This window comes from Narcine bancroftii, chromosome 11, assembly GCF_036971445.1.
Source record: "Narcine bancroftii isolate sNarBan1 chromosome 11, sNarBan1.hap1, whole genome shotgun sequence".
Lineage (NCBI taxonomy): Eukaryota > Metazoa > Chordata > Chondrichthyes > Torpediniformes > Narcinidae > Narcine > Narcine bancroftii.
Genome location: NC_091479.1, coordinates 89,900,625 through 89,919,327, shown reverse-complemented (window position 1 = coordinate 89,919,327; position 18,703 = coordinate 89,900,625). Strand labels below are relative to the sequence as shown.

At 39.9% G+C, this 18,703-nt stretch overlaps 1 protein-coding gene across 3 annotated transcripts in view; it reads right to left on the bottom strand.

The window, feature by feature from the left end:
* The window catches only part of grip1 (glutamate receptor interacting protein 1), a 305,651-nt gene that overhangs the window by 127,673 nt on the left and 159,275 nt on the right, over positions 1–18,703 (bottom strand). Inside the window, exon 1 of one of the 3 annotated variants that reach the window (XM_069903991.1) lies at positions 13,693–13,773. The exons of the other annotated variants lie outside the window; for them this stretch is intronic. The gene's annotated coding sequence lies outside the window, so the exon portion shown is untranslated. Of the gene's footprint in view, positions 1–13,692; positions 13,774–18,703 lie in introns of those variants that run through there. 3 annotated transcript variants of the gene reach the window in all.

Sequence of the window (18,703 nt, the reverse complement as noted above, 5' to 3'; positions counted from 1 at the left end):
GAGAGGCCAGAGAGTGGTAGTGGATAATTGTCTGTCAGGTTGGAGGCCGGTGACCAGTGGTGTGCCTCAAGGATCTGTATTGGGCCCATTGTTGTTCGTTATATACATTAATGATCTAGATGATGGGGTGGTGAATTGATTAGTAAATATGCAGACGATACTAAGATAGGTGGAATAGTGGATAATGAAGAAGGTTTTCAAGGATTGCAGAGGGATTTGGGCTGCTTAGAAAAGTGGGCTGAAAAATGGCAGATGGAATTTAATGCTGATAAGTGTGAGGTGCTTCATTTTGGTAAGAAGAATCAGAATAGGACATATGTGGTAAATGGGAGAGCATTGAGGAATACAGAAGAGCAGAAAGATTTAGGAGTGACGGTACATCGTTCCCTGAAGGTAGAAACTCACGTGAATAGGGTGGTGAAGAAGGCTTTTAGTATGCTGGCCTTTATCAATCATTGCATGGAATATAGGAGTTGGGAGGTGATGTTGAGATTGTATAAGACGTTGGTGAGGCCTAATTTGGAGTTCTGTGTGCAGTTCTGGTCGCCTAATTATAGGAAGGATATAAACAGAGTGGAGAGAGTGCAGAGAAGGTTTACCAGAATGTTGTCTGGGTTTAAGCATCTGGAGTATGGGGAGAGATTGGACAGATTGGGTCTTTATTCTTTGGAGCGTAGAAGGTTGAGAGGGGATTTGATAGAAGTATTTAAGATTATGAAAGGGATAGACAGAATGGATGTGGATAGACTATTTCCGTTAAGAGGAGGAAAGTTTAAAACAAGAGGACATGAGTTAAGAATTAAGGGGCAGAGGTTTAGAGGTAACATGAGGGGGAACTTCTTTACTCAGAGAGTGGTAGCTGTGTGAAATGATCTTCCGGGAGAAATAGTGGCGGCGGAGTCAATTGTATTATTTAAGAAAAGGTTGGACAGGTCTATGGATGAGAAGAAGATGGAGGGTTATGGGCATTGTGCAGGGAGGTGGGATTAGAAAGGGGTGTTTGGTTCGGTGCGGACTAGAAGGGCCTAATGGCCTGTTTCCGTGCTGTAATTGTTATGTTATGTTATATGTTACAGATTTTCCTGTAACAGAAATAAAGTCACAGGATTCCAGAGAACAGGCTGGAAGGGAGAGACAAGTTTTAAGCCAAGGAACATTCCAGACAGGAAATTAGAATCGATCATCTCTTCTGCCCTGATCATCTCAAAGTGACCACAGAAGCCCCCAAGCTCAAGAATACAAAATATCTTTAACACAAAGACACTAAAAGCCTTGGCCACCGATTCCACTATTTGCCAAACGGGCTCCCATTCACAATCCGCACAACCAAGGCTGATTGACTCCACTATATGCCTGATGCGATATAGCTGTCTAAAGCTGCCGGAGGTGCATAGCCACAATGTTGGCGCCAATGAGACCTAGGCTTCACAGAACTTCAAACTAGTATATATTCAAGAGAAAAATGTCTGTATGTAGTTTGGTCAGTATGGTTTATAGTGTGAAAATTGTGAAAAATAAAAAAATTTTAAAAAACTAGTAGCTTCCCTTGGCCATTAGTATTGATGGCTTTCTGTTTAGGGTGGAACTGGTATTTGCAAGTGTTAATGAATTACTGAAACTAAGGCATACAGAGCACAGAAATTGCTGTATATTGCAAGCAGCTTTCCAGACTGCTTCCATTGTCTATGCTTCAAATTCATATCTTTTAATTATAATATAATTATAATTAAAAAGCCAATTGACGTCAACCATTTTCCTGTGCTTAGCAGAGCTCCAGCACCTCCTTGTCGCCATTTTTGGTGAGCTCCTGGTCCTAAAAAATTAGCACTGCACCCCGGTCCTTGGAAATGTGCAAATACAGACTCAAATACCTTAACTTACAGCAGTACTTACAAAGAAATATCTCTCTAAATTGTATGCAAGAAGGGTCATTAAATACTGTACCTCTCGATTGTTTTTTTTGAATGAGGTTCAACAGTATTAGTGAGGTGACCCTGTCTACCTGCCTCTAATACTGCTCATTCCCGCTGGCTTGACTCAATAGAATCTGTGTTTTGTACTTTTGTACCTTGACAGGAAGTGCATCTTTAACAGTAAACTGACTTGATTTGGAGAGTATTAAACATGATGATGATGATCCATCAGGCACTAGCAGAAGACAAAAGGAAACAAGATTCCAATTTCATGCTCCACACCCATGTTCACATGACTGTCCATGCATGGCCCCATGTACTATCCCACCAAGACCACCTGTACATTGGAGGAGCAACACTTGATTTTCCATCTGGGCACTCTCCAATCAGAGAGCATTAACATCGACCTCTAGTTCCTGCCAGCCTACTCTCCGTTCTCCCTCCCTTTCCCTTTGTCTTCTTTTCTCCAGCCCCTTCCTCTCTATTCACAGAGCCATCCCTCCTCTGCCACTGTCTGGTGCACCCTCCCTCCCTTATCCACTTATTACCTCCTGCCTTTGGGACCATTCTCCTCCCCCTACCCCGCTACCATTTTGTTCAGACACTTGCCAACATTTTTCCATCTCTTAAAGATACATAACCAATGTATCTTCACTATCTTTGCTATATAAAGTACACTGTTTGACCTGCTGAGTTTCTCCAGCATTGTGTTTCAACTCCCACCACCATCGCCTTTCCTTCTTGGTCACTCACCTCCTCCCCACCATTCATCTCAACCAAATATTTTGATACGTACTTCAGCATGTGAATCACATACAACTTTTAATTCAGTCTTCTGACACAAGGTCATCAACTTAAAATGATAAATTTCTCTTTCCTATCAGACATATCCAATATGTTATACATTTATGATGGATCTGATCAGTTGGAAATAATTGAAAACATGGCAGGCAGAAGTCATCAAAATCAGAACCCCCATGTGAGCTGTCCCATTCAATGTGGTTGAAATGCAAAACAATGTACAATGGGTAATGTAAATCATGAAACTCCGTAGACGCTGTGATTGTAATAAAAACACAGAAATGCTGGAGGATCTCAGCAGATCTCAGCAGGAGGTAAAGATCTATTACTGGCGATTCGGACCTAAACCCTTCTTCATACCTTTTCAAGATTCAATATTCTTTTATTATCATGTAATAAAATAGAAAATGTAATATTACACAAAATTTCCTTTAGTTTAGCTTAAGGCAGACCAAGATTTGCCATCAGCAGAAGTTGCCCGGTGCCCCTAACAATCAGAGAAAAAGAAGCAAAAGAGAGTACCCCCAGAGACATTGGGTGTCCGTGGGTACGCTCCGGCAGCCACATAGCCCAAACCATCTGTAACCCAAGTTCCCGATCCACTCCGGGTGGAGTGTCGCTAGCATGCGTCCACCTGGACGCAGGAGGGGTGGGGTGGGTCTGACGGCCAGGAATAGCCATGAATGTATGGGGGTCATAGCACCTCATTTGGAGGGGGGCAATGCTCACAGATGCCCCCCCTTTGACACCGATCCTGAATGTTTCTTATGTTAAGGGCCCCAGGAGACCCCAAAACCTAGCAGCAATAGAAATTCACCAAGACAAATGGTTACTTAAACAAAAGTTACTTTTCATTTTCTTTAAACATAAAAACAGGATCACACTTTAACTCATCACTATCAACTTAACTTAACCTAATTTACCCCCTTCTAATTCTAAGCGCACATGTAAGTAATGTTCAGGAAAGTTCTTTGATTCACAGTCCAATCTCACTTCATTGTGCACAGAATTTAACATTTATGAATTTTCACCAAGCTTTGGTGCTTAAAGGTAAATGATTACTGCTCAGGAAGGTTCTTGTTGGTTTCAGAGAGAGATCTATTGCTCGTTGGACACGTACAAACTGATTCCCTCTGATCAGCCACTTCAGTGTCATGCTAAAGAAACTTGCCCCATCAGTATTCCAAATGATAGCCTCTTCTTCTGCAGGTCACCACAGAGTTCCTTTTGTTTCACTTATTTCAGGTGAAACCCTCTAACCAGTTGTTTCCTCTTGTATGGACCAAAAGGGTTTTCAACAGGCTGAACTCAGAACTCACAACCTGTCTTCAAAATAGGGTTTCAACAAGCTGCCAGCTTTCCATGACTACAACAACCAGTTCTCTCTCTCTCTCTCTCTCTCTCTCTCTCTCATAGTGAAAGACTGTTTGGTCTCCTCCCTCTCTGCTTGCAAAAATCACATGACCTTCTCAGAAGATCAAACTGCATCCAGATTGTGGCACTGGACCCAAACTTCTGAGTTTGTTGCTTTCAAAACAATAATCCATTTACACCTACTTTTGAAATTCTTTAGCAAAGCAGTCTCTTTGTTTTATTGTCTTTGCAAAGGCTCTCGGTGTTTGCATGATTCACTTTCAGCAAAGCTCTTCCATTTTAAATGAGATCTGTTTTGTGAAGTATTTGTGTTTTTTTGTGATCTATCTCCTCCAAAAACATTTACATACATAATGTAAAATATAATATAATCCGTCACACTTATGTTTCCAGCAGGCTCTTTTGATTCATCCTCAGTATTTCAGTATTCGACTATCCTCTGTTCTGACAGTGTAGGATCTTGGATTTACTCCCTCCAGAACAGTGGCCTTTCTGTCCCAAGTGTTGGAATGTCCGAGTCTCCCTGTATCCTGTTGTGCCAGTGGCCCTAACCTTCCTGCTGACTTGTCATAGTTTGCTTTTTGTCTCCATTGCAGAGACTTTTGTTTCCATTCGAATTCCTCTACATCTCTGTTCTTGTTTGGGTCTACAGAGGAGGGAAGTGTGATGCGTAGTCTATGTCCCATCAGAATGCCATGTTCAAGTGGCAAAGCTCTGTACTTCAGAGTATACAGTATATACAGATCTGAGCCACTGTCTAGTGCAGTGGTTTTCAAACTACATCCCCGCCAAAAAAAATCACATTCCATCTTAAGCAATCTCTACACCATAAGTGCTTTGTGGTTAGTGATTGCTTAAGGTGGTATGTGATTAGAGAGAAAAAAGTTTGAAAACCATTGTTTTAATTGTATCTAATTGACTTGTTATGTGCATGGTTTCATAACTCCAAAGGACAATTTTTCTCAAGCAAAATATTTCAGTAACAATTGGGTCTAGACCAGTGATTCTAAACTTCCCTTCCCACTCAAATACCACCTTAAGCAATCACTTACTAATCACATGGCATAGGGATTACTTAAGGTGGAATGTGAGTTTAGAGGGGCAGTTTGAAAACCACTTGTCTAGTGCTTTCTTGAGCAACTGTTCAACTATGTGAACTCCTTTCTCTGCTTTACCTTATGACTGTGGATGCAGAGGACTTGAAGTCACATGTTGAAAATCATCCTCCTGCAAAGTTCTGGAATTCTCTACAACTGTAACATAGTTCATTGTCACTATAGACAATTTGAGGAATTCCATGTCTTGCAAAGATCAATTTCATATATCTTGATCACACAAGCAGCAGACATGTTAGGAAGTAGCATAATCTCCGGAAAGTTCAATTGATAATCAATAACCAGCAAGTAATTATTTCCATCCATGTGGAACAGATCAGTCCCAACTTTCTGCCATGGTTTTACTAGTAAGTCAGTTATTATCATGGGTTCCTGTGTCTGCTTTACGTGATGCTTCAAGCAGGTCTCACAGCTGGAAACCATCCTGTCAATGTCAGCATTTATCCTTGGCCAATAAACAGGAGTTCTGGCTCTTCTCTTGCATTTTTCCATCTCATTTCCTGCATTCCTTATCTCTGTGATTGAGGAATGACAATTCTGCTCTGTCCAAGTAGAAGCCCATTGACAACATTCAGCTCAGTTCTGATGTTGTAGTATGGCTGACATTCACATCTAGGCCATCCTTCATTCAGATTCTTGACGACCTTCTGTAGAACTGTGTCCTTTTCTGTTTCACCTGCGAGCTGCTTGGATTTCATGCCAGATATGGGAAGAGATTCGGTGATCAGATTCACGTGGAGATCCACATCTGTCTGTCTCTGTGGAACTCTCAGTGTGCCCTGGATTAGCTAACATCAGCTAACATCAGCTAACACAATGTTTCCCTGGTGTGTACGCCAATTCACGTTTATTAGCTAAAGCACATAGACAAGATCTTGTGGAGGCATTCATTTTGAATCTCCCGACTTCCCCTGCGGTCACGATTAGCACTAACTCTCTATCAATACATGCCGCATGGATCCTCCGCTTCTCCTTCTCAAACGAGTGTTGGTCTCCCTGTTTTCTGGTGCTTGCACTAGTCTCTGTTTCCCTGGAGTTTGCAACCCATCTTTGGCACAGACGCTGAGGTCACAGAAATTTAAAATAAACTGTTGCCGGCTCCTTTACCAGGCCGTTTAAAGCATGTACGGACTGGGAGATTGGACCTCATGAGGGAAACATTAGGTCTCTGCTCCTCGCCCTCCTCAGGTCCGGCCCAGTGGCAGCCCTGCCATTAGCACAGCTCCAGCAGCACCACCATTTTTTGAATAAGGTCTCATGCTCAAAATGTCCATTGTGTATCGTACCTCCTATGGACGCTGCAAAACCTGCTGAGAACTTCCAGCATTTCTGTGTTTTAATATAATGGGGAAAATCCAGTTCATGCTTATGTCACAATCAACTCCCATAAGCCAAAGCCTTTAAGAAAATCAAATACTGAACATTTAAATGCCCCCAGCCTAAACAAGTACAGATCAATATGATAGATTTTCATTTCTTGATCCAATTTTGGGTAAAAGAGTTTCCTTGAAAATGGAAATATACAGTAAATTCTGTTATCTGGAATTCAAGCAACCGGAAGCCTCAAGCAACCGGCAAAAATAAAATAGTGGCAAATAAATGGGTATAAATTACCTAAGTTTAAAAATGGCACACCTCACCATTAGTTCTCCATTCTCGCAACACACAGTCTCAACAACCGGAAATTCACTTATCTGGCATCTAACAATTCTAGTAGGTGCATTAGAATGTCTTCAACAAGAAGTCACACATCACATTCTACAAATGGCCCTATGTCGTTTTCAGAATAGGTTTGTGATTTTATTTTCAAGGCACATTTTCAAATTTAAGAGGCAAGGACTAAAACACCAAGTTTAATTTCTGTTTATGTCTCAGGAACACTGAGCAACAACAGGATTGGGGTGTGGAGGGTAATCAACAAATCCCCTCTCCTGTCAGTGTTTGCATTTCCTTGAATTGCTCCGGAAGAAATGAGTGAATATTCTTGGGAACAGAAATTGTCCTTTGATCGGGGGATGCAAACCTCAATTCTCTATTTATGTTTTGAATAAATTGCCTCCTATTCATTTTCACTTAAACTCTCCACTCCCAATCATGAAACTGATCCACCCTCTCATAACTCTGCCCCTCTCTGACTTTGAAATATTTATACATCTTTTCCCACTTCATTTATAGCAAATGGATACATCAGTTTCCAATTTCCATCCTGAAATCTCTGACTCCATAAAATTCTGAGAATGTGAAATTCCCACAAGCTCTTAGCTCCTCCTCTCTGATAACAGATCTTCCTCCTCAGTGCCAGATTTGATGTATTTTTCTTCAATAAATACCAAGTGTCAGTACATACAAGATGATTGACCACTTTGTATTTAAGTTCTTTTGGTGCTTGTGAACACTTCATCACATTTGACAGCCAAACTCATCATGTTTAAGAGACATCCAAGAAACTCATTTATGCCTGTGTATCTACTTTCTCAATAGAGAGAGCCTGGCTTGTAGTATTTCTGTGCAATTCATAGGAGACAAATCCATTCAGCCTGGTCCACCACAGGCAGTGCTTCATACTTAGTTAAAGCTTCCAGTTGGCGCATCTTTTTAATTATTCCCATTGCAGCTCCAAAATATTCTCCAACTGTGACAGATTTTCAATGCCTGAAAACAACAACACATTTAGAACCCTTCAAAATCACTCTTGCTAACATCATCTGAAGCAAAGATGGCGGCAAGCACATCCATGTTTAAGCAGTAATCATATGGGTCCCAGTCTGTATCTGATGGGGTGGTTTCAGCTTCTTCGTCAGTGTCCCACAATAAATCATCAATTGCACAAGAGATAACGCACTTTTTAAAATGATTTTATCACCGTCTCCAACTTTGTCCCATGCTTTGAGCACGAAGTGACACAGCACACATTGCCCTGCCTTTTGTAAACATCTTTTCTGCACTTGACATCCACGTATTCCATTCCTCACACACAGTCTTTGAATGGCTTGTTTAAGCAGATACCTAAAGGTTGCAATATAGATGTCAAACCAGCCAGGATAACCGCCATGAAAGTATTATGTAGTGCTAATCTACTTTTAGTATTTTCAGTTAGGTGGCTACAAAACATATCCCAGACCAGCAAATTCTGTTCTTTGGATAAAGTGCCTGGCCACCTGCTCCACACATTGTCTATCCAGAGTTTTACTCCATTTTCATCCATCCATCCTTTTTCATGAAAATGTACAAAAATACCTGCAGGGAATTTCATTTTTAGTTTAAATTTGCATTTGAAGATTACCATGGGTCTTAACCTTGTCCCGTTGGCCATGCACGATAACACCACAGTAAACCTGGTCTTTTCGTGGGCTGTACTTCTGGTTTTAACATCATTCCATTCCATTGTTCTGTTGCCTATCATGTCAAAATTTATGAGGGTTTTGTCCATGTTTCTGATATTTGCCAATGCAAACTGGTGTGTCTGTTGATTTTGTGTAATAAACTGGTGAAAACTTTCAACTTTTGGTAGTTTCTGTGCAATTTTTGTTTGTTGGTGTAATACCAGATTTTTCCTGTTCATGAAAAGATTGCACCAGGCTCCTGTAACCTCAAAATCATCACTGAGGTCTGGGTGCAACTTGGCTGAGTGCAGTGCAAACGATCTTATTTTATTTCAGGTGACTATGTAGCAATCCTGCCTCTGTTCACGTAGCCATTCTGCAATGTGCTTTTCCAACTCTGGCCAACGAGTGATTCCTTTTCTCAAAGAACATTGCCTTTATGCTATGTTTCTTAAAAGTCTCTTCTTTCCTCCTCTAATCTTTTATCAACTGCTCATTCACATCAAATTATCTCGCAGCAGTGCAGTTGTTGCTTTCCTTGTCCATTTCTACCCCTTTCAACTTGAAGCTCGCTTCATATTTTTGTCATGTGCTGCGTTGTGTCGATGAACCCTCCATGACAGCAATCACTTTCAGCGAATGCCCAGCAAATCAATCTGCGTGATCTATACCAATCAACGTACGGCCCATCTCTGGCATAGCGAGCTTTGGGGGTCGATTTATATACCACTCAATGTGGCATTTTTGTCAAGTTTGTAGCCTTGTTCTAAACATTATTTATCGTATCTGTAATATTTGCGTTTACCTCAGCGTCACGGAGCACCGATTCCAAATTTGCAAACCACCAGTGAGCCACAGGCTGAGAAACTGGTTTGGACGAATAAGCGAGCAACCCAATCTAATTAGTTCCCAAACCCTGTCCATGATACCTAAAAATATGATAAATGAGCACAACTGGACTCCCAAATCTCCTCTAAGTTTCCAGCCTTTGACATTTAAAAAAGTAATCTGCGCAATCTTTTTAACTATATTTGACCCCATATATCGTCTATTGCTGAAATGTTTTAATAGCTGAAAGAGTTTCAGCTACACTGCTAATCTCTGCAGTGTGAGTAAAAGGTAAAGCTGAATATGTGGGTTTCTATTGCATCGCATATTCTCCTCGAGTGTGGCGTGCAAAGTGGTCTGGTCCGTAGAATCCAAGTTTTGCATTTCTTCTACCTCTCAAAATTTTCTGTAACCTTGACCTGGAAATACTTCTCAGTGGATGAACAGAATGGGTCACATTCTCTGTGCCTAACCAGTTGAGATTCTGGGTGGAATTCTGACTTCAGAGTCAGGAATAAAGGTTTCAGGGGAGATAGACAAGGTGAGTGGGTGAGTACATACAAGATGGAAAAACATCAATGGTGCTGTTACAGGTTTCTATTATTTTTCATCTGTATTTTACATATATTATATTTTAGTAATGTTACTTTGGGGGGTTGGATGCAGGGAAAGACATACAGATAACATCATTTTGAAACAGAGGCAGAGACTATATCAAGTAAATTCTGTAAACAAACAATTAAGAACCTGAAACTATGGAATGTTTGCTCAAAGAGACATCTGTTTAAACAGAAGGCATCTGTTTATTGACTCATGTTTTTGAGAAATTGAAACTGAAAAGTCAGTAATTGATCAATACAAGCTATGTAATTAAGACACTTCAAAAAGCAATATTTTAGTATCATCTGAACACAGAATTAAAGTGACTCTCAGGTGAAATGGCCACTTCTGCTACTCTCCTTGTCAGAGGAGAGAAATCTGCTGTGGCCATTGTAATGGTCACTGTTGACTGACCCATATTTGGATAAAGAAAGCAAGAGCATGCTTGCATTTGGATCATGATCATTTTGTTTAATCCTTGCCTGGGTTCGTGGAAGCATTGCATCGTGAGAGTCACAAGCTCTGTAACCTCCTTGCAAGAAAGGGAGGAAATTGTGATAAATCATTCATATGAAGAAACATTTCTATGAGAGCAACTTGACAAGAATTAGTGAGTTTTGAGAAGTCTGATGACTCTGTGTCTCTCCTACTACATAATTACTTCTGAACATCAGTTTAAAGATTTTAAGTTTCAACACAAGATTTCTAAGATTGAATTTTAAAATTATTTTTAAGAACTGTGCCTAAGCTGCAATGATTTACATACATACATACATATATACATTTGCGCATAGTTGGGGTTAAGTTTAGAGTTAAATAAAATATATTATTAATAGATATTAATAAAAATAATTGTTTTGAAGATACCATTGCTGCTGGTCTATGACATAACAGGTGCACATAAAACACAGTCTCTGTTGAAAGGTGAGTGGTTCAATGACTCCGATCAAAACGAAACTGTGCACTTTAGGAGGAAAAAAATGGTATCTTAGGCTTTATTGTCAGTGATTTTGTTTTACAGCAGGAAGGAAATTTTATTGTGGTTGGTGAGACCATACCTGAAGTATTTACGTTTGTGTTAAGTAAAAGCACAATGCTGGAGAAACTCAGTAGGTTCAACATTGTACTTTATATAGCAAAGATAAAGACACATAACTAACATTTCAGGGGCCCTAACAAAATGGTGGGGGGGGGGGGGGTGGAGGGAAGTGAAGGATCACTGACCCTAAGGCAGAAGGTAATAGGTGGATATGGGAGAGAGGACACACCAGCAAACATGAGGAGGAGGGATGGCTCTGAAAATGGAGAAGGAAGGGGGTGGAGAGCTGGAGGAAAGAAGACAAAGTGAAAGGGAAGGGGGGGGTGGGAAGAGAATGGAGAGAAAGATAGCAGAAACCAGAGAAGTCAATGATAATGCCATCCAGTTGGAGAGTGCCCAGATGAAAAATTTATGGATGGTCTTGGTGGGACAGTACACTAGGCCATGGACGGACATATCAGCATGGGAGTGGGGCACTGAATTGAAGTTATTGGCCACTAAGAGTTTCCTGTCACTGATATGGACAGAGTGAAGGTGCTCAGCAAAGTAATCTGAGTCTGTGTCCAGTCTCTCCAATGTAGAGAAGGCCAATGGGATCACTGGATGCAGTAGATAACATCCACGGGTATGTAAGTTGCTTCACTTGAAAGTGAAATGTTGGAAATTACAGAGTATAATGTGTTGCATGCAGAGGCTATAGGGTGGTAGGTGAGGACAAGGGGAATCCTGTTTGTCATGTCTGCGGGCAGAGGGGGCTAAGATAGATGAGCAGGAAATGGAGGACATGCGGGTAAGAGCTCCGGTTTCTGCCAACCTACTCTCCATTATCCCTCCCTTCCCTTCCCCTTTAGAGTCTCTCCACCCCCCTTCAATTTAGAGCCATTCCTTCTCCCTCTGTTCACTGGTGTGGCCTCCTTTATCCACCTATTACCTCCTGCCTTTGAGTCTGTGCTCCTCCCCCCACTATTTTGTTCAGATGCCTGTCTACATTTTTTCATACCTTGATAAAGGGCTCAAGCCCAAATCATTGGTTATGTATCTCTATCTTTGCTCTGTGAAGTACACTGTTTGACCTACTGAGTTTCTCCTGTGTTGTGCTTTTACTGCAACCATGGTGTCTGCAGACTTTTGTGTTTTACCCCTATTTATATTGAGATCTCCTTCCCTTGTTAAGTACATACTTGCCACAGAGGGATGGCAGGTTTGTCTTCTGAAAGGAGTTTTACTGAAGTGTGGATGGATTCTTTAGAGTTTTTAAGAATGAGAGGTGATTTCAGTGAAACTTAAAAGGTCTTGCTGGGCTGGATGCCAAAAGAATGTTTCCTCTGACTGAGGTCTAGCACCAAATGGCACATTTTGAGAAAAAGGGCTAAACTAAAGCAAGGAGAAATGTCCTCAATCGGTGTGTGGTGGACCTTTGGAATTCTGGAAGATTGTGGAGGCTCAATCACCGCCTCCATTCAAAACCGAGATCAATAGGTTTCAAAAATTAATAAAGTGTCCGATCTGCTTTCAAATTATTTTCACTTAAATTAACTAAAACTGATAAACTGCCTCATGATGTGGAATTAAACAATCTACAAGTCCCTCCTCCGCCAGTATATAGAGCTCATTGTCAAATTCAGAATGATTATCTTTATCAGCCTTCACATAGATAACAGGACATCAATTAAACTGGGAGTATGGAGTTCAAGGTTAATTTATCTCCTTTGACTGTGGTGGTCTTCCAAGTAGCTGCAAAAGCTATTCATCATTTGCCACAGCAGGCTGTTGGAAAACCGTGAATTTCAAGAGAAGTCATTCAGGAAACTATAACATTTAATTAGCTATTACAGCAATTCATATTTTGTCATTGGTGATGAAGATTCCTAGTTCAAGTGCTCAAGCCACATGGATCACAGTGGTCATAGCTCTCCAAGGCCTCCCTGGTGAGCTCAGCCAAGTCAAAGGATAGATGTACAAAGAAAGATCTGAGTGATGTTCACACCAGCAAGACATCCATCTCGCTTTAGGAGCTAATTTTCATAGTTTATTTTAAACCGATGAAGTGAACTTAATTTGTGCAAATCGGCAACACAAGATCGAAAGAATCTTCACCCGTCCAATATCGGTTGAATGTTGGTTCGGTAACTGAAAAAATGTGAAGATATTCTTCCACCTGTGCCTCAAAGGCATCTACTTATGGCGGCATAGTTCGTGTAGAGGGCAGTACAGTTGGCGCAGCAGTTAGTACAATGCCTTCCCTGGGTTCGAAACCCACACTGTGAGGTGTTTATATGTTCTCCCCATGTCTGCATGGGTTTTCTCCAGGAGGACTTTGGTTTCCTCCCACCCTTCAAAAACATACTGGGGGTTTAAATTGGGCAGCATGGATTTCTACGGCTGAATTGGCCTTACTCTTATGTTACTTATGTTACTTACTGTTACTTAATTGTATGTCTAAATTTAAATTTAAAACAGCACTTCCTCAAAACTGAATTAACATGTCAACCTTCATTACAGCTGAAGCCTTATTTCATTTTAATTGGAACACACACCAATTACAGTTCATGCCATATCTGAAAGACATTCTCTGCAAATTGTGAACATGTTTCCAGAAAGCATACTGAATTCACGAATCCAACGCTAAGAATATTATTGAATAGATTTTTCTTCTGGCCATCATCACTGCCAGATATAGGTTTGGAAAACATTCTTACCTCATGCTTTAATTCTGATCCACTTTATTTGGTTGGGATTAAATATATGCAAGCAATATCCAGTCACTGCACTGTTGTAAAGTCGGTTCAGGGCTCTGCAATCCACACACAGAAGGGCAAGAAAGTACATTTTAAGACAACAGAAATCTCTTGAGTTGACTTATTGCAAATGATTGATGTCTTCACAAATGCATTAAGGCAAGACAAGACAACTTTCTCAGATTAAGTGTTCCAGTCATTGTTAAATGTTGAGCAACAATCGAGGATGAGGATTCTAAATGGTCACTTTGGAAAAACAGGAAATGGGGATGCAAGTTCTCTCTCTATTGTCTTGGCTTCAGTAGACAACTGAGGGCTGTTGTATCTTTTTCACTTGCCCTTGGCCACTGTGGGATAGGGCAGTTATCTGGGCAAGTTGCCAAGCTTCAACCCCACCAATGCCATTAGCATGCATAAGAAAAACAGCCGAACATGGTTGAAATCCTTAGCTTGTAATAAGAGGATTCACACACAAAAACCATCTCCAAGGACCTGTCGAAGCAATCACAAAGAAAGCTCGCCAGTGGCTATACTTGATGAAGAGTTTGAGTAGATTCGGTACGTCACCAAAGATTCTCAAAAACTTCTACAGGTGTACCGTGAAGAGCATTCTGGTTGGTTGCATCACTGTCTGATATGGAGGTGCCAACACTCAGGATAGAAAAAAACTCCAGAGGGTTGTTAACTCGGCCTGCGACATCACAGGCACCAGTCTTCACTCCATCGAGCACATCTAAAAGAGGCAGTGTTTTAAAAAAAGCAGCCTCTATCCTAAAAGACCCCCACCACTCAGGCCATGCCCTCTTTACTCTGCTACCTTCGGGAAAAAGGTACAGGAGGCTGAAGACGAGCACTCAGAGACAAGGACAGCTTCTCTCCATCTGCCATCAGATTCCTGAATGAGCAATGAACCACAGACACTGCCTCACTTTGACCTTTTCTTGCACTTTTAAAATTGATTTTGTAGCATGGTTTATATAAATGTTTGTACTGTAATACTGCATGAAACAACAAATTTCGTTACATGTTCGTGACAATAAGTTCTGATTCGGAAAATTTCCAACTCTGGATTTATGGACAAACCCCTGGACCTTCCTCCCCCATTGCCACAAATTTAGAGCAACATGTGAACAAGACTCAGTCCAGTATTTTTCTTGTTTAATGCAACCTAGATTGTATACCTAAAATGGATGAGAGGGGGGGGTGGGGGGGTGGCTTGGGAGGAGGGAGGGGGGGGGAGAAAAAGTCACTGTATATGTGTGAAAAAGAAAAAGTGTATATCATGGCTAATGTGATTTATGGTGTGAAAAAAAAAGAAAGAACACAACAAATCAAATGTTACAAAAAAGTCACCATATTTCTGTTAACAATCCGTTTGAAGGTTTCATTATAATTAACCAATGTATTCTAAATTTGATTGGCACCTTCTATAATTTTCCTAGTAATTATTTTCATTTAGAGATGTTGAATGCTCTCCATAGTTTTTCATTGCACTATTTCCCAGGCTACACTTTTACAGCATTGACAATACATTTTGGTGTCAATATATCGTTTGGGGAAAATAAAAATCTTTGTGGGATTAACTGATTATAGATGCACTGCAGGCAGTTTTGTGCAACAGACAGAGATTGTTGGGGAACTGAGGGGAGGGCATTTTCCCTCAGTACCCTTAATTACCACTGAGAAGCAACCCCATCAGGCTGCTGGATTTAAACCTGGCAATTATGCTCAGGCATGTGCACACATCTGTCAGGGGATTTAATACAAGCCATTCATCAAGTAATATTGAAGGAAGCAAGGCAGAATGAAACTGGTAGAGCTTCAACTATTTAAGTGATCCGCTAATATCATTTAATAGAATCATACCATATGAATATAAACATGAGAATGTTTGGAGCTCAATTTGCATGCAACATCATTTTTATTAAATTCCGGCCAAGTTACAAACTAGTGAAGAGAAAACCAGTTTCATTCACTTAAAGGGACAAGATCTGAATGAGGCATTTACATTTATAAAATTTAAAGCTGTCCACTCATTCAAAAATGTCACAGCGAGATTCCAAAATATAATCATTAACAATCAATGGCAGAAGGAGGATGAGGCTACTATTGATATTTGTGAGACTGACAACGTGACGCTGAATATGATGTTCATAAACTGCCACATGCTGCACCTATTCTTACTGGGATCTCACAGACTTCTTAAAAGCCACTGTATACAAAAGGAATTGAATTCTAAGGAATCAGAGCACTAGCAAATTAAAAAGGCTTTAAACCATCTGGAGGTGTTGGTAAGATGGTGGGGGAGGGATCTTGTGAAGGCAAATTTAGAAAATTTCAAAAAGCAAGGATAAAGGGAAGCCAAAAAAAACCCCAATAATTAGAGTCTATCAGGAAGGGAGGGTGCACACAAATATTATACCTTCAATTAGAGTGAAACTTCCAAGTGCCCAGGGAGGCAGAAGGCAGCAAACATAGCCAGGTCCATCACAGGCTCTGCCCTCCATCTGTTTGTGGTTGCTACTGTATTCTTTTCAGGCTCTGTCCCAAGAAGGAAGCCAAAATTCATAAGGGTCCCCCATCACCCTGGTCACCCACTCTTCTCACTGCTATCTTCAGGCAAAAGGTACAGACGCCTGAAAACCAGCACATCTAGGTTCAAGAAGTTTCTTTCCAATAGTTATCAGACTCTTGAACCTCCCCTTGTTGGGCTTATATCATAGAATATCTGCACCACGGCAAGTCACATTTTTGCACTAAGATTTTTATTGTCTATCTTACATATTCATTTTCTTTCAGTTTAATTCAATTAGATTATTTTATTATTGTAATTGGACATATGTAAATACATTGTACAATAAAAACTGTGAAATGGGAAAAAGATAAAACTGGTCTCTTTTTTGAACGCTCGCAACATTCTCATAGCATGAACGGCGCAAACAAAAACAAATGGGTATGATCATTTCAAAGACAGTTACTAAGTGATCAAGGTTCAGAGTTCAAATTCTTTAAGTGAAAGAGATAAAATGGAAAAGGTGGCAGGAAACAGGTAATTTCTATTATTTTTTTTTTAAAGTGCAAAAAAAAAGGCAGGAGACAGCAAAAGTGGAAAATTCAGAACAACATGAGAAAATGCCAAAAATATTAATCTCTCTCCACAGATGCTGCCTGAATTGCTGGGCATTCCCAACATCTTCCGTCTTTGACTTAGATATCCACCACCTGCAGTATTTTGCATCAAGTAAAAGAACCCATTTGGCTGAAGCTAAGAAACAGCCAATATGATGGGTTGCCTAACTTTGGAAAAAAAAAACTATCGCAATGGATTTAAATTTTCTAAGTTTATGGGGTTCTTTTATCAATTATTTTTTGTAATTTATAAGATCACTTGGATTTTGCTTTGTGAGTTTGTGGTTTCTTTTAATGGTAGTGAAATTATATGTACTTACCAGACAACTTCAGAAGGGAAGGGATTAGAATTTGTAGTATGGTATAATAGTTAACTTTTTAAAATCTTTTTTCAATTATCTATTTGCTACTTTTTTTCCTGTTTGACTGTTATGATATTGAGGTTATATATGTTTCATTTTTCTTATATAACTTTTTTCTGTATATTCCTTTTGCTACGTTACCTTGATTAATGGCTCTTATTTATGTACTATTTCTGTAAAATCCAATTAAAATTTTGGAAAAGAAAAGAAACAGCAAGTGGCAGAAAACATGAGAATTGTATATTAGCCAGTGAACAGCATTTCAATGCAGGGCACAGCATAAACCAAGAAATGTAAATTGCAGGTTAATGAGAGTTATGCATCATCATGGGAGATTTTGATCTACATAGAGATTGGGCTCATCATATTAAGGGGCAATGTGGTGGATGAGCTCTTGTAGTGTATAAGAATTGGCTTATTATAACAGGATGCCAAGCATCCAAAGAAAAAACAGGTTTTTCCAGTACAGTGTATTGTGTAATGAAAGTTAACAAATGAACTATGAGACAAGGGGGCTGAAAAGAATATAGTAGCAGCCACAAACAGGTGGAATATAAGGAAAATAAGTGCTGAGGCAAATGGTCATCTGCAATCGTAATGAATGTTAGAGCCGGAACGAGGACCCAAATGGCTTTCTCGTGCTTCAGTTTATTATACAACATTAAAGCTAATATTCAGCAGGCCAAAAAAAAAGAGATGAAGGGATAGGAACTGTGCAATTGATAATAACAGCAACACATCCTAACAATTCATCCCATTTAGACATATTTAATTAGCTGGAAAGAATACTGGACCCTCATAATTCAACAACAATGGTGCTCAGATTTCCAATAACCCTTTTGCTTCAGAAAATGCACACATTTTTTCTAACTAATAACCAAATAGAGCCTTAAACTTGCTTTAGGGGATGAATGGGGACACAGAGCACAATAAATATGAAAGCACACGTGGACTTTGCTGCAGGTCACTGCTGGACTTTCTCGACAGCAGAGGTCAGATGTTCTCACTTACAATTTCATGTCAATTGGTAAACAGTTTTACAAATGACTCCTGCAATTTTTTGCCTTTGCAGTTTCAAACAGCCTCAGCAACTTTCAAATCACAGCTGCCATTGTGACACATTAGCATTAAAATTTTTTTAATTTTTTTTTATTTTTCACACTATAAACCACATTGATCAAGATACATACATTTTACTTTTCAAATATATACAGTGTCGTTTTCTCCCCCCCCCCTTCCCATCCCACCCTCCCTACCTCCCCTCCCATTCATTTAAAGTTCAGAATCTAAGATACATTAAACCCGTCAAACAATGTTGTCACTCAATAAAAATTTCCACTGAGTCAATTCTTTTCATTCCCTTCTCCTTCTGTCATTTTAGGTGGTAGATGTCCCCGGTAGGTTTTCTCTATTGTGTTTAATGTATGGCTCCCATATTTGTTCAAATATTGTAATATTATTTCTTAAATTATATGTTATTT